Source organism: Balearica regulorum, chromosome 2 (assembly GCF_011004875.1).
Source record: "Balearica regulorum gibbericeps isolate bBalReg1 chromosome 2, bBalReg1.pri, whole genome shotgun sequence".
NCBI lineage: Eukaryota > Metazoa > Chordata > Aves > Gruiformes > Gruidae > Balearica > Balearica regulorum.
This window is the reverse complement of record NC_046185.1, coordinates 100411146-100427351: the sequence shown is the minus strand read 5'-3', so window position 1 is coordinate 100427351 and position 16206 is coordinate 100411146. Positions and strand designations below refer to the sequence as shown.

The 16206-nt window shown below is 41.2% G+C and overlaps 1 protein-coding gene across 2 annotated transcripts in view; it reads right to left on the bottom strand.

Moving 5' to 3' along the window:
- RNF144B (ring finger protein 144B) overlaps positions 1 to 15972 on the bottom strand; it is a 91076-nt gene extending 75104 nt beyond the window's left edge. The window contains exon 1 of one of the 2 annotated variants that reach the window (XM_075745149.1): positions 15617 to 15972. The gene's annotated coding sequence lies outside the window, so the exon portion shown is untranslated. Of the gene's footprint in view, positions 1 to 12666; positions 12996 to 15616 lie in introns of those variants that run through there. The other variant, XM_075745146.1, reaches the window with a different exon arrangement.
- Positions 15973 to 16206: the final 234 nt, after the last annotated feature.

The window sequence follows — 16206 nt, the reverse complement described above, 5'->3', positions numbered from 1 at the left end:
TCCAGGGATAGAGGTGAGGCTGACTGGCCTGTAGTTTCCTGGGTCCTCCTTCTTGCCCTTTTTGAAGACTGGAGTGACACTGGCTTTCCTCCAGTCCTCAGACACCTCTCCTGATCTCCATGACCTTTCAAAGATGATTGAGAGCAGCCTAGCAATAACATCTGCCAGCTCTCTGAGCACTCATGGGTGCATCCCATCAGGGCCCATGGATCCGTGGATGTTGAGATTGCCTAGATGCTCTCTAACCTGATCCTCCTTGAACAAGGGAAGGTCTTCCTTTTGCAAGACTTCCTCTCCTACCGCCAGGGTCTGGGTTTCCTGAGGGCTGGCCATAGGAATAAAGACTGAAGCAAAGGCGGCATTCAGTAATTCCGCTTTCTCTGTATCCTTCATCACCAAGGCACCCACCTCATTCAGCAGTGGGCCCACATTTTCCCTAGTCTTCCTTTTGCTGCTGATGTATTTGAAAAAGCTCTTCTTTTTGTCCTTGACATCCCTTGCCAGTTTTAATTCCAAGTGGGCCTTAGCCTTCCTTGTGTTAGTTAAATGATATACATTTATATAGTTAATATAGTTAAAATGTTAAATAGTAAAATGATATACATTTAACTATTTGCTCAAAGTTTAATTAAAAAGTAGGTAGAAAAAGCAACTGATGTGGAAAATTGTCCAGGTCTACAGTGTACTTGAATATCACTGGCTAACATGGCATGGAGTTGTCTTTCTTTCCAGCAGTTCCCTTTTGACGGTACCCTGGCTGAGATCCCTCAGCTTCTGATAGCAACCATACAGAGAAAAACTAGTACTTGTTTCACCTTCAGTACCACAGAAATACCATGCAAAAAAGAGGTAAAAAAAGAAAAGGACATTGGCTCTTTCTATGCTGATACTAGTGTATAGAATTATAGAATGGTTTGGTTTGTAAGGGGCCTTAAAGATCATCTAGTTCCAATCCCCTGCCATGGGCAGGGACACCCTCCACTAGACCACGTTGCCCAAAGCCCCATCCAACCTGGCCTTGAACACTTCCAGGGAGGGGGCCTCCACAACCTCTCTGGGCAACCTGTGCCAGTGCCTCACCACCCTCACAGCAAAGAATTTCTTCCTAAAATCTAATCTAAATCTACTGTCCTTCAGCTTAAGGCCATAACCCCTTGTCCTATCACTCCATGCCCTTGTAAACAGTCCCTCTCCAGCTTTCTTGGAGGCCCCCTTTAGGTACTGGAAGGCTGCCCTAAGGTCTCCCCAGAGCGCTCTCTTCTCCAGGCTGGACAAGCCCAACTCTTTCAGCCTGTCTTCATAGGAGAGGTGCTCCAGCCCTCTGATCATCTTGGTGGCCCTCCTCTGGACTCACTCCAATAGCTCCATGTCTCTCCTGTACTGGGGCCCCCAGAGCTGGAAGCAGTACTCCAAGTGGGGGGTCTCACAGGAGCAGAGTAGAGGGACAGAATCACCTCCCTTGACCTGCTGGCCACCCTGTTTTTGATGCAGCCCAGGACAGAGTTGGCTTTCTGGGCTCCTAGGACACATTGCTGGCTCTCAGGCAGTTTTTCATCCACCAATAGCTCCAAGCCCTTCTCCTCAGGGCTGCTCTTAATCCACTGATAACCCACCCTGTATCCATGTTTGGTATTGCCCCAACCTATGTGCAGGACCTTGCACTTGGCCTTGTTGAACTTCATGAGGTTCACATGTGCCCACCTCTCCAGCTTGTCAAGGTCCCTCTGGATGGTATGCCTTCTTTCTAGAGTACCAACCACACCACTCAGCTTGGTGTCATCCACAAACTTGCTCAGGGTGCACTCAAGTACCAGTAGTAGTCCTAAACCCAAAATAATATTAGTGAACAAAGAATTCACTGTTATTTTGGAACATTTTCCAGTTTCCCTAGTTGTTAATGTTCTCAGGTTGAGTTGAGCTTGAACTAGCAGCTTTATATCCCAACCTCTTCTGTCAGAGGGCCAATGAATTGACAAATGATAAGTCACTGCTCAGTGGGACTCACCCAAGAGATGGACACAGAGAGGCAGGGGCTCAGTAAGTCCATAGACACCAATATTGTGGATAAGGGGGGTCCTCAGGGGCCATAAATTCCCTTCTGCCATCCCACGGCTATCCCCCACATGCATGCTCTCAGTCAGTCTATACATTGTACCAGCCCAGCTTCTCCCTGCAACCTACGCTTTCATTCCTGTGCACCGTCATACACTAGTGGGATCTCCTGAGCAGACAGAAGACAAGAGGACCATCAGAGCTCCCTTAATTCCTAAGCAGCAACTCAGGACAAAGTAGCACATGCATGTGTCTTCTGAGGACAAGGAACCAGGATACAAACCAAACGAGGGGACTAGGAGGTAATGAGCATGTAATCAGTGCTGAAGGGCATACTGCACAGCCTATGACTTTTTTTAATGCCTGCCTTTTACAGCTTTTGCAAATTAACACACTCAGCAGGCTGGTGGGAATCTGAGTCATCTATGACATAAAATAAATGTATTAATATGTCAAAACAACTAAGTATGAGTTCCAATTTTTAGGAGACATTTTTAATAGAAAAATAAAATAAATTACAATTCTAATAAGTCCACTTTTATTATGTCAAAATCTAATGTTTTATTCAATAAATAAAATGTAGAACTATTATTCATACTACATTTGGTTTTAAGCCCAGTCAGCTAATCTCTGTGGATACTGCAAAATCCTATGATTAGATTGACTTCATAGACACACAAAAAGAAACGTTTCATAACAGAGCAAAAACCTTGAAGTATTCAAAAGAATTAAAAGATTCAAACACAGTATTTTATTTTGTTAATGACAAAGTAATTTTGATTCTTATTACATTTTCCATTCACGTCAAAGAAAACTTGTTGATTCAAAAGCAAGCAATTACAACTGTGAGGAAAAAAAGAAAGAAAAGCACCATGAACTGAAACTTTACTCATACTGTAATTTATTATTTTAAATATTTAGATGTGACGCAATATAATGTCTCCAGCATCTTCCAATCTGGTGCAACTGTGGGCTTCCCCTGAAAGACAAGCTTCTGCTTGCCTCCTTCCCCTCACCCATCCCTTCCTTAGCTTCCTCTCCCCCAGATCTAATAACTGTGCAGCCACAAAGTAAGACAGTCTAGCAAGCTCATCTAACAGAAAACTTTGTATTCTGCCAGCCTGCCAAAAAAGAAAGAACAGTTTTCCATCAGACCAGTTTACCAGACTTCTCTTGCCTCAGGAACGGAGGAAATGTATGAATAGGTACAGAAATGTAATAGAAACCCACTTCTTGCTGCAGGAGCTGCAGTTGTACCAGACACCATCACGTCCAGCCACACACTCAGGGCATAGTTCTAAGCTAAAACTGACCTAATTTTATGTTGCCCCAAAAAACAGATGGTCCTGACTTCCCATTTTAAAAGTCCTAATATACCGTAAGGAAAAAACATTTCTTTTACATGAGTAAAAGACAGAATATAAATTATTACAAGCCTATGAACAATACTTAAACTAGCCTTGACAGAAGAACCCCAGGCATAAAACCAGGTATCCTCAGAAGAAAGTGGAAACCTAGTAGCACTTTCCACAAAAGCTGTTTCTAACTGCTCTGAACTGTTGAATTCATTTTCAAGACTGTTTTTCTGAGGTCAGGAGCAGAGCCCATGCCAAAGAATGTGATCTGTTTCGTTAGTCAAAAAAGGAGTATTTAGTTTGGGAAGCATCAGGAATGTTTAACGGGGCGTATTTTGGGGCTTTTTGCAGGTTACTACCAGGAAAATTCCAGATTAATGGGACTAAATTCAGGAGAAGAAAGTGATGCATAACTACTTAAAGGTTATAAAGGAGTCTAATATGCATTACTACACACTAAGTTTGAAAAGCAGTGCTCCTAGCCAGAACCACATAAATGAGAAAGATTCCATATGTTCATCCAAATCAATCTGTACAGAATTTAATCATAATTCCAAAGAAGGAAGAGTGTCTTATCCCACTACTAACTGCATTCAGAATTTCCTCTTGCACACAGTTTCTGCAGGATGGCTTCACTGCATCAGTATCTTTGGCATCAGGGATGTCCACAACATGAGAAGCAGACTTTTGTACTGCTGGAAGAGTGTGGAAAGATATTCAAGGATACATGGCCTTGCATGAATTAAAAAGGACTTTTATGGCTTATCTACACAAAGACGCTACTCTGTATTGATTGAGCATATGAATTTACAGCACAAATTCAAATGCTTAATAACTCCTTCCACGTGCAGAGTTGAACACTCCAGGATAATGAACCACTTCACATTCAACAAGAATATTCAATAATACTCAAAACAGGAGCCAGTGTGGAGCAACAGGTGTTGTGTACATCCTGCCTTATTCTACAGTAACTTCTCTTGGAAGATATACCCTCAGTATCAGGAAAATAGAGGAAAAAAAACCCCACCACAACAACAAACCCCACCAAAAAAACCCCACTAAATAGTTTAACTTAACACCTTCACTTTTTGCAGATTTCCAGGAGAAAGCACACTCCCACTTCACAGTTTGTAGACAGAAAACTCATTTACACAGAGATGCTCATGCTACTGACGCAAGTCCTGCCAAATCCCACAACTGAAGACGTTAGGGAACAACTGAAGATGTTAGGGAACAACTGAAGATGCTAGCCCTTTTTGCTGCCTGCCTCATCTCCTGCCAAAGATGGCCATTGCTGCAGCACAGTAAGCAGTCTGTCTGTGCCTCATGGCTCCCCAGTTCACAGTCCACTGTATATGCATTCTCTGAACGTTAGTTTGCGCTGCATACCATTTGTGAACCACCCTGGCTGCACAGCAAGCATTACCTGTAGCGATAGCAGAAGAGGTAATGGTTTTAAACTAAAGGAGGGTAGATTCAGAATAGGTACAAGGAACAATTTTTTTTTCAAAATGAGGGTGGTGAGGCCTGGAAGAGGTTGCCCAGACAGGTGGTAGATGCCCCATCCCTGCAAGCATGCAAGGCCAGGTTGGACAGGGCTCTGACCAACCTGATCTAGTCGAAGATGTCCCTGCTTGTGGTAGGGGAGTTGGACTAGATGACCTCTAAAGGGCCCTTCCAACCCAAACTATTCTATGATGTTCTGCCACTCTTCATCCAGCAGCCTAAGGAGAGTACAACAGAGTACTAGACATTGTAACCTCATCAATCACCCCACCAAAACTTAGTGGGGTTTATTAGCCAGAACATTCAGGAAGATTAATTTGAATAGGCTTTTAAAATGTATTAGTTAAACCAGAAACAGAGTTTAAAAGTGACTGTAAAACACTTTGTTTAATTTATTTTAGAAGTCAACTAAACAAACAAAAGTCACTTCCAAATAAAAGTATCCAAAACAGATTTTACTCTGATTTAATTAATACACTTTTGAAGTTAGCTCAAATTAATATTCCAGAACATAGATACAGTTAATTTGGAATACTTTTCCTGAATGTTCCTATGTATGCAAGCCCAAAGACTGCCATTCATTTTTTCTGAGGCACAAAATACAGTGAAGACAGAGGGCTGTGTTTAGCGCTGGGCAGGAAGGTAGCTGTGAAGTGTGAAGTGAAAGCATTTCAAGGAAGTATTTTTGTAAGGCGCTCACAAAAATGACAAAAATGGCTCTGTTGCTTAGCTCATTTTTCAACTGAATTACTTAACCAGATGGAAAGCCAAGATATGTGACCTTCTATGCCAAGTAAGGTCACTTTTTTTTCTTCTTTTTTTTTTTTTTTAATAGAGTTTAAAAGTAGAAACTACTCTGAAAAGACAAGCAAAACTTTTGGTGAGAACTCAAGGTGAACGCATTTTCAAACATTAATTGCGTAGGCAATTAGACACACAAAACAGATTTGATCTAACAACACTCAGATTTCTGAGGAAAAAAACATATGTTATACCAGCCCTGTATTATTGATCATTCTGATGCACACTGCAGGCCAAATTCTTCCTTGGTAAGTCACCTCTTAAGCACACCAGAGGAAAAAAAAACAACCCAACATACCTACACATTTTAAAGGAGAAATAGCCATGACAAAACTAAATTCCTACCCCTACGAGAGCCGTGGCATTTGGTTTTAATAAGTCTTAACTTCTACAGTTAATGCTAGATCCTGCTTTACTTTTCAGTATCTGTATTCCCTCCCAGCAAAGCTCAGAGCGGATTAGACAGAGGCTTAAACTTACAGATGGAACTGACATTTACATGTCAGAAGCAACACACAGAAACTCTCTGCAATTGAATCCCTCAACCTGCATACCCCCCTCAGCTAGCTTCAACAGTTGGATACATCAGGTCACAATTTACTGTGGGCAAAAAGACTTTTCTCAAAGTAGCTTCATTCAGGACTCCTTTAAAACACTGGAAGGACTTTAGCGGGCTTTTGGACACGACAGATCTTATACCCAATTTTAATCAAAATTAAGCAATTTTTTAAACTTCAGTACACATTTACTTTTCAAGACCAAAACAGGAAGCTCTAGAGAAGAAGTAGATCTAATAATATTACGTATTACAATTTTCTATAAAGTTTTAAAACCTCTCAGAGAGGTATCAGCTACATTACGTTATTAAAGTCTACAATCCTGCACACAACCGTAGAAACCTTTAGGTATGTGAATATTCCATCTTTATTTGGGTAGGCAAATCAGGTAACCACTCTCATAGGTATTTATAGCACTGGGATTTCAGGACCTATTTCTGAGAAGTGAGAGGCAACTACTTCTTCCAACTTACCAGAGCGTTCAGGTTACAGAGCTCATGTGTGATCAAGGATCTTGTAATCAATGCTGCAATCTGCCACTAAAAAGTCTAATTCTCATAAATAATAAAAGCTGCTTTACATAGCGGGTACAACTGTCTCCCTTAAGGCCTAACTAAGCATCCAAGGAAGCCTTATCCCACCAAAGGTAGCAGCAAGTATAATATGTATTAATTCATGTTAATTTACAGCAGTTTAAAAGCACAGCAGTTCAAGCCTCCCCATGGGGTAGCAACCAGTGTACAAGGATTTCAAAAAACAAATACCGTAAAGCAACTAAGAATAAACTAGAAACAGACACCAGATTTCTAAAATATTTGTTTAATCTTTTATTTCCAAAGTAATTAAACACTCAATGAGAAATGGCTAGGCTAAAACCATCAAATTCTATAGTTGTGCTTCTATAACAGCAGCCTCTTTCCCCACCTACATTTCAAATGGGAAAAGTATAGAATTTAATTATTTATTTTTTTTAAAAATCAAAACCAAGCAAAGGATTTTCCCATAAGCTTTCCAGGAAAGTCAACCTCTGGACTAAAACCAAACAAAAATTTCAGCAGGAAAAGAGAATATTTCATTAAGTTAGGAGCATGCAAATACAACATTCAGACACAAAACAATGGTGAAAATTCTCATGTAACTTTCAATTTAGCAGGCCACTACAGACTGCTAACTATTATAACAAGAACATAACAATTTATTTTTAAAAAATCAACTGAATTCAATGCACAGGCATTATTATTGTGTGCTCTCTACTTCTGTCTGATTTTCATATATTAATCTTCAGTATCAGGAACAAATGCTTAAAAAGCACAAGAATGTGTTCTAGTCCACAAAGACACTTTTGTCCACATAACTATGCAGGTTTTGTTCCAAAAAGCAGTAGATAATTTCAGAAATCACAGGATTTTTGCCAAGTTTGAGAGTTAACATTTTTGCCAAAATTAAAGAGTTTTTTATAAAATAATTACTTGAAGAAACTAGGATATTTATTTTGACATTTCATATGCTGCATCACCTTCTTGTAAGCTGAAGAAGTACAACAAATACCTGCAACAACAAAGGTTCTGTAACCAGAAAAAGAGTTTGAAGTATCTTGTGACATTATTTTTATAAAAGCTGGAAAGAGTAACATCTTAAACACTCCAGTAACTTTTGTAGAATATGAACAAACCCAAGATCTATTTTAGCAATTCTTAAATCCTTTAAAATTATTGGGAGTAATACACCTCTCTGTGTATACTGGATCATTAATAAGATTTAAGTGAGACAGTTGTTCAACATAGGCCTAAAAAAAATCATCATCTTAACCAACACATTAGAAAAAATACCAGCTTTAATTTTGCATTTCAAGGTCTTCCTTAAAATCTGCTTACAATGTACCTGTATGTGTGGAGTAAGGATACAGGAGACATGAGACCTGTGATACTTTATTCCCACTAACACCTCTTTGCCCTAACAATAGGGCATCTACAGTAGCAGTTGTTTGGCTGGTTTTTGCTATCCCTGTTATCAATTAAAGGTACTGTGGGACTGTACAATTTGATTAGTTTACTCTGCTCTTTTCTACTGACTTTTAGGAAAGATGTAAATTTTCTCCCCCCCCCCCCCGCCCCCGTCTGGGCGGTATGGATGGGAATCAGCAGACTCATATTTCCAGTTCTGCTCTTAAATGATATTCATACAATGTTATTCCTCATTCTACTAAGTCATACAATGGGGAAAGAAAAAAAAAGAAAAAAGAAAAAAAGAAAAAGGAAGAAACAACAACTGACTTTGCCCGAGCAGCTAGCCCAAATTTGTTATCTTGGAGATTGTTTCACTTAGACTAATTGGCATGTGCATATATATGTGTGTGTGTATATATATGTATCTATGGAACACAAGAAGATGGGATAGAGGAAAAGGTAAGAAAAAAAGAAAAGTTTCCAGCTAGATTATGAGCTCTTCTGTCACTAAGTATTTACACTGTTTTATATATAATCGAGGGATGAATATTAACTAGGTAGCCTGTGAATTTTCTGGAAAAGCTCAACCAACTACCCACAGATGCACGTGGGTAGTGATGTGATGCTATTCCTGGAAAGTCTATTTGTACTGTCCACATTTCAGAAGTGGTATCGCTCACCCTCAGGCAATTGAGTACTCAAGTTCTGCCTTCTGTGACATCCTTGCAATAATTTTGACTTGTAATGGGATTGCTGTAACCAAAGTATTTTACAGAGCATTCTAATTTTTAGAATTGCATCAAGTAAAATAGTGTCTTGATACTATCTGCAAAATAAAAAGAATAACTATAGTACTGATTTCCTTATAAGTAGATACTCTTGTTTGGGTATTTTGACTGGCCCAGCTTAGCCCAACTTTATAGGAATCACTTAAAAAACTATGTACAATTCCACTAAACATTTGAAGAACTTATATAGCTTCCATTCACTAGGCATCACACAGCATTTCATTTTTTGAGCAAGCTTCAGAATATCCCTGTAATTATTTTCTTCATATTATACCTACAAAACCCAGGTACAGAAACCTTCACTAATTTCTCTTTGATGACACAGGAGGTGACTATTAAATTCATAGACACAGGACCGGAAACTTGTCTTCTAGTTCCACACAAAAAATGTCTTTCCACTTGTTCAAAGATAAAAATTTAAGCAATATTTGGTAACACACACTTAAATATTAAGCAAATGTTTTCTGAAAATCCATCAACTCATGAAAATACACCATTTTGTACTAGGAAGATTTCAGAATCTATTTCTGTTATGGTCATGAGAAAAAGACTGAAATAGGGAAAAGTCTTTCTCTTGAAAGGAGCAATAAAATTTACAACTACAAACTTCTCTTCTGTACAGAAAACTAAAAAAAGGTTGAGCAGCTGTTCAAGATCAGTGAGTTTAAATCAGTCTCTTCCTCCACAAAGAATGGCTGAAGTCCTAGGAGTAAAATTAGGGAGAACTCAAATGCTGCAGAACAGGCTGCAGACTTCCCAGCAAATATCGAGTCACCTCCCCTTTTGCATGGCAGTATCTCTAATCACCTCTATGCCAGCATCTTCATTCCTTTATACCTTATCAAGGTAACGAATGCCCTTGAATTTCACTCCTGCTTCTTGTGAGAAAAATATTCCTTGTGTTAAACCTCAGGTTGACTTTTCTCTTACGTATTTTAATTACTGCAAGCCAGATTGCTTTATCTGGTAATTACCAAGGTGCAGTCTTTATTTTAACCTCTTGTAAGGATGAAATTTTTATCACCATGTCCACAGCTGCTAGTCAGGAGTGATTAGTTTCACAGCTTTCAAGCATTTCCACATCATTTGAATGCACTATACAATGGCACATTTTCTAAATGATGGGCTTCTTCAGCTAGCTACATCCATTGGAAGAAGTGGTGGGTGATTCAATCCTGTCAGCCTAAACGTACTCTCCCTTTTACGCTTGTTCTTAAAAGTTATTGCATATGGATACCTCTTGGAGTTATGTAATGCATGCATGTCAGTGCAAATCTATCATGCTCCAAACTTTAAATGAGAGGAATCAATTGAAGTTTACTTGGAAAAATGACAAATTAAAAAGAAACAAGGTGAAGAAATGCAGTGACAGAATTCACGATTACAGAGTTTTTACCTTTGTATAACATCTAGATTAGCCTGCAGCACAGCAGACTTCAGAGTATTTACCTCGACTTTCCCCCTTCATATGGCAAACAGTTCTTTCAGTCTCGCTTTCAAAATTAGGCCTTAAACTATGTTTTCTCCACAACAAGGACACTGGTATCAAAAGTGATACTTCAAATAAGCATTACCAAATTTGTTTCAACTTAGAAGAGGTATAACTATATTTAAGTAAGTTTTTGCCAATCCTTTTCTAATCGCTTATACTTAGCTATCAAATTTCTGTATAATAAAAAAATGGGGCATTTTCCCTTTTAAATTTAAAATATGTCTTTCTAGGTTCTTAAACTGCAAATAAACTTTACCTAAATGCCCCCTAAAGATGCATTAACATAGAACAGAATCAAACCAAGAACCTGACTTACAAAACAGTTAATCTTCTGTCCCATGCTAAACCTCTGCAGCTCTCTACAGGCCTCCTGTAACTTTTCTTGGGGTCCTAGACCATGGTGGAGCCCACCTCACGCTAAGGGGAAGCCAGATCCGTGAAGCCTCCGAGGTCCAACCACCAGAGAGGAAAATATGAGCTTCCTATATTTAAGTTGTCTCTATTTCAGAATGTCGTTAGTGGAATTCTTTAAGACTGTTTTTTAACTTTAAAAGTCCTTCTCATCTTGACTTTGCAAGGCTATTTATGTGCGTACACATAAAATAGTTTCCCTAAAGCTTTTAGTTCTGTCATACCAGAATTTCCACTAAAAAGGTCATCAGAACTGAATGCTTATAGCTTTTAGCCACACAAAACAGCATTGTGGTTTCATGCTTCTACTAAAAATATGTGTTTCTGCAAGTCCTATTAGAGAGGAGAATCAGTCAAATTGTGCATTATTCAGTTTACATACAAAATCTGTATTAAAAGCCTGGCTTGAGCTGACAAAAGTCACAAAACATGACAGAAGCTATTGAATGAATTCGGTATCCAGTTACAGTCAGGTAAATCTAGAATAACAGCTCTGAAACAAATCGAGTTACCATGGTATAAAGTCTGAAGTAACTGGGAGCAGAACTTGGCCACCTGGCATTTATTCACTTCACTAAACCTAAAGCCCTGGAGGGTCAAACAATGAATAACTACATAATTTGTGAGAAAAAACATCTAGAAACCCAGGATACAGAGGTGAAATGAGGATAAATGCTTTGCTTCCATGCTGAACTTTCTGGATTTTGTTAGTCTAAGCCAGGCCATGGATATTGCTTTAATATGCCATGAATATTTTCAATATGAAATTCCATTCATTTAAAAATAAGACATGATTCATACAGAATTCACATGGCAGACCTTGGAATTTAAAGTAGCTTGACTATAACACACAGATGTATAAAACTTTAAACAACTTTAGCTAGGATTTCTTTTTCTATATAATAAATGTAATTGTTTCAACTACGGACTGTGAATACATGGAAACTTTAATATTTGTTTCTATATCCAGTTTATGTATTTCACAATAAATACTAAGGGCTCAAATCTGAAAAGTGAGAAGGCTGCCCACAGTAGTAAGCTCTTCAAGGCTTAGAAGCTTTTGTAGGGTGGGCTTGTACCATACATGGCAAAGCACACCTAGAGACAAGGTACGGGGAAAATACCTTAAGAATCCTATTAAAATTACAGAGAATACATGCTTAAATGAACGTTATCTTAAAAAACTAAAAGCTTAATTATGCTTCAGAATATTACTTCTAAGTGCATAAAACAAAACCCCCACTGAATAACACTGCCATACTATGTCAGCCCTAGAGCAAACCTGCATTCCCAAGCTCCCAGAGTAGAGAGGAATCGCACAGAGATCCCAAACCTGGGAAAAGTTCACTCTTTTGCAGCAGATAACGCAACTAACACACGTGTCCCGAGCCAGCAATCACCACCTGTTCACCTGAAAGGCGGGGGTGGAGAAGCTCACCTGCCTGGCTTCGGGCAAGGGGGGGGGGGAAGCGGGTTCAGCTCCCTCAGCTCCCTCCCTCCCTCCCTCCCTCCCTCCCTCCCTCCCTCCCTCCCACAGGTGCCCGTCGCGTGCCGAGGGACAACCTCGGGCCGCCCGGAGAAACGCGAGGCGGCAGCGCTGGGAGCGCGCGGCCGGCGGCACGGAGCGCAGCGCCTCCCGCTGCCGGGGGGCGGCTCAGCCGGGCTCAGCAGCTGCTCGGGCCGGGGAGAGTAGGGGAACGCAGGGCAGCCTCCGCAACCTCTGCCACCGAGTTCCGACACCCGCACGCTGTTCCCTACCTTCGCCGCTCGCGGTGTTAAGCCTGGCGGGGGCTTTCTCCTAGATGCGGCGCGGGTGGGGCAGCGGGGGCGGTAACTCGTGGGCAAGCGGCCAGGGGAGCTGCTGTGAACCCCCGGTCTGCGCTCGCCTCCTCCTTCCCTCGCTGTTCTTCTCCCCCTGGCCCAGGAGGCTGCCGGCGATTGGGGAGCTGGGGTCCGTGTCCCCTGCACGCGCGCTCCGCCGCCGCGGGCGGAGAGCGAAGGAAGCAGCAGCCCCGGGCAGAGCCGGGGGCGGGGGGTGCCCCCGCCGCCGAGGCCGCTGCCGGCGGTGCGCCCGGGCGTGCAACTGCAGGCGGCGCTGCCGCCGCCTCTTACAAAGGGCAAATTCATTTTACGTTTCCCCAGTGCAGCGGTGGAAGGGCTCGGTGCCGGGTGAGTCTCACAGCTACTGGGCGGTTAGGGGGGAGGACTCTCACTCTGAAAAGAAAAGCCTCTTGTCTTCTGGAAAATGTCAAATTATATCATGTCATGCCGACAAATTATTACCAAGATCACCTTAGATTATTAGAAAGTGACAAAGTTTTTATTTGTCTCGGTTTTGGTTGTTTGGGTGGTGGTGTTGGATTTTTTAAACACAGGTTGCCACTAACGACAGGTAATGCACGTGGAAACCCACCAGTTTCACTTTGTAGCCCAACTCGATAATGAGTGAAGTGCAAACTTATCCTAGTGCAAAGTAGTAATACCCCTGGAAATGTTTTCCATCTACAATTAGTTTAAAAACATGTAATTGCCAATTACCAACTGTACCAAAACCTATAGACCTGTCAAGTAGGAATGTACAAACTCAAATCTTAAAGTGTAAATGAATTGACAGTGTTTCTTTTTCTAAAGTGTGAGTTACATAACATTTACATAGTTAACTGGCACATACGCACACTATTCATTGCAAAACTCCCTCAAAAGTAGCAGGAGGCCAATAACTGAGTGAGCATTCACCGCTGGTCAGCTTCTGTCCTTGTGGTGCTTCACAAGGGAAACTGTCCTGCCAACAGGACAAAGCACAAGTACAGGCTGGGCAGAGAATGGATTGGGAGCAGCCCTGAGGAGAAGGACTTGGTGGATGAGAAGCTCAACATGAGCCGGCAGTGTGTGCTAGGAGCCCAGAAAGCCAACCATGTCCTGGGCTGCATCAAAAGAAGTGTAACCAGCAGGTCGAGGGAGGTGATTCTGCCCCTCTCCTCTGCTCTTGTGAGACCCCACCTGGAGTACTGCGTCCAGCTCTGGGGGCCTCAGTACAGGAGAGACATTGAGTTGTTGAAGCCAGTGCAGGGGAGGGCCACCAAGATGATCAGAGGGCTGGCGCACCTCTCCTGTGAAGACAGGCTGAGAGAGTTGGGCTTGTTCAGCCTGGAGAAGAGAAGGCTCCAGGGGGACCTTAGAGCAGCCTTCCAGTACCAAAAGGGGGCCTACAGGAAAGCTGGAGAGGGACTGTTTACAAGGGCATGGGGTGATAGGACAAGGGGTAATGGCCTTAAGCTGAAGGACAGTAGATTTAGATTAGATTTTAGGAAGAAATTCTTTCCTGTGAGGGTGGTGAGACTCTGGCACAGGTTGCCCAGAGAGGTTGTGGATTCCCCCTCCCTGGAAGTGTTCAAGGCCAGGTTGGATGGGGCTTTGGGCAACGTGGTCTAGTGGAGGGTGTCCCTGCCCATGGCAAGGTGGTGGAACTAGATGGTCTTTGAGGTCCCTTCCAACCCAAACCATTCTGTGGCTCTTGAACAGCAAGCAGCATGCAGAGCCTTGAAGTGAGAGCCCTTTTACCACCCCTATCCTCAGTGTCAGTAGAGGAGTGCAGGAGAGTTTACAGGGCTATTGCCTGTAAGAGCTACATGACAGCTGTTCAGTGTTCCCAGACTGTTCCTTTAGATCGAAGTACTTCACAGAACATGTAACAGCCCTGCATGCTTTGACTGAACATAGGGTTGTAGATGCTATTAAACACAGAAAAAACCAGTAATTTTCAAACCCTGCAGAGTAAGATTTAACTTCACGGTAACTGGAAGGTTAGAAATCCCAACACAGAGCTCAGTCTGACAGAGTATAGTGTTGTCATTCACACACAGATGAAAAATGTGACTTTATGTGCTATTTTGATTCGTTGTCTATCTCTGATGTTTCTTATTACAATTTTGTTGAATCTTTGCACATACTTACCCTGAAACGTGGCCAATATAGAGATTTCTAAAATACAGAGAAACTGCTTGGATCAGTTCATATAAATTACTCATTTCATGTTTGTGAGAATTTTTATTTGCAAGGACAACTTCTTCAAGCTTCTTAAGGGTAAGAAACAGATGACAAGTGTGGATGATGCAATAATAGTCTGCTAATCCTGAAACACTTAGGGAATTAAAAGGGGAACACAGGATGTCAGAAGTGAGCAGGACCCCCTTAGGAAACACTTTGCAAATCAGGGACTCTTTATCATTTTACACTGGTTGACGATCTTCCACAAATACGCAGTGAACACATGGAGTACTCAGCATATGTTATTAATCACACCATAACTTAACTACATACTGCCTAAATAGTTTTCAACTTTCTCTTGTCTTCTAAATTGTTAATTAGCTCAATTATCAGTGCATATTTAGATTCCTGCTTTCAGTAGCAATTATATAACCCTTAGATTCAAAAGCCATAGCATACTTCTAATGTTAATAAAGATGTACTTGGCATTTACACAGGACTTTTCTCAGCATTTCATAGACAAGCCACTTTGACATTTCTAGGAAATACGTAGTCACATGACTGTTACAGAGAAACTGAAGTGTGTACATACATTCATATGACTCATACAAAACCAAAAAGCAACAGTTCCTACATTACTAAAAAGTAGCATCCCATAATTTGTTCCTGTGGTATTTTACTCTATGGATAAAATTCCTAATGAGAGTTACTGGATACTTACTCTGATGCTGGGCACTTTCTCTGCAATCTACAGATGACCTTTTCTGGAATTTTGGCCACAGCAGATCTCCTTTTTTCTGCGTTGACGGAAGGGCAGTGCAGTAACAAGTCACTTTGGAAACAAAATAAATGCAATCCTGGGGGACTTTGTATACTCTGTGAAGCCTACGCTTCTATTCCCAAAAACTTCTCAAAACCCATTGTATGGTCTATACTGAAAGCAAATCAACATTGCTTGCTAATACAAGCTGCTCTGAACTGACTGAAGAGAACTGTTTATATTAATTAAGAGGCTGGTAACCATGTTTAAAATTGCACTGCCTGGTGCACTCCAGTATACAGTACAAGCTTCTAATGTATCTTCAAACATGCCAGCATCTTCTTTTTACAGCATCTTCAAACCATTGTTCACCATTTAATTCTATTAAGTTACTATGTCTAAGAAACATACCCTTTGATATCTAAAAGTGAGCCAAAGGCACCTCCAGAATAACCATGTTTTATGGAAGTGGTGTTTCCAGATGGAGCTAGCTGTCAAAACTAAGAGATTGTCCTTAACACTGGGACTATGACAGTGGAAGAACAGCCTCT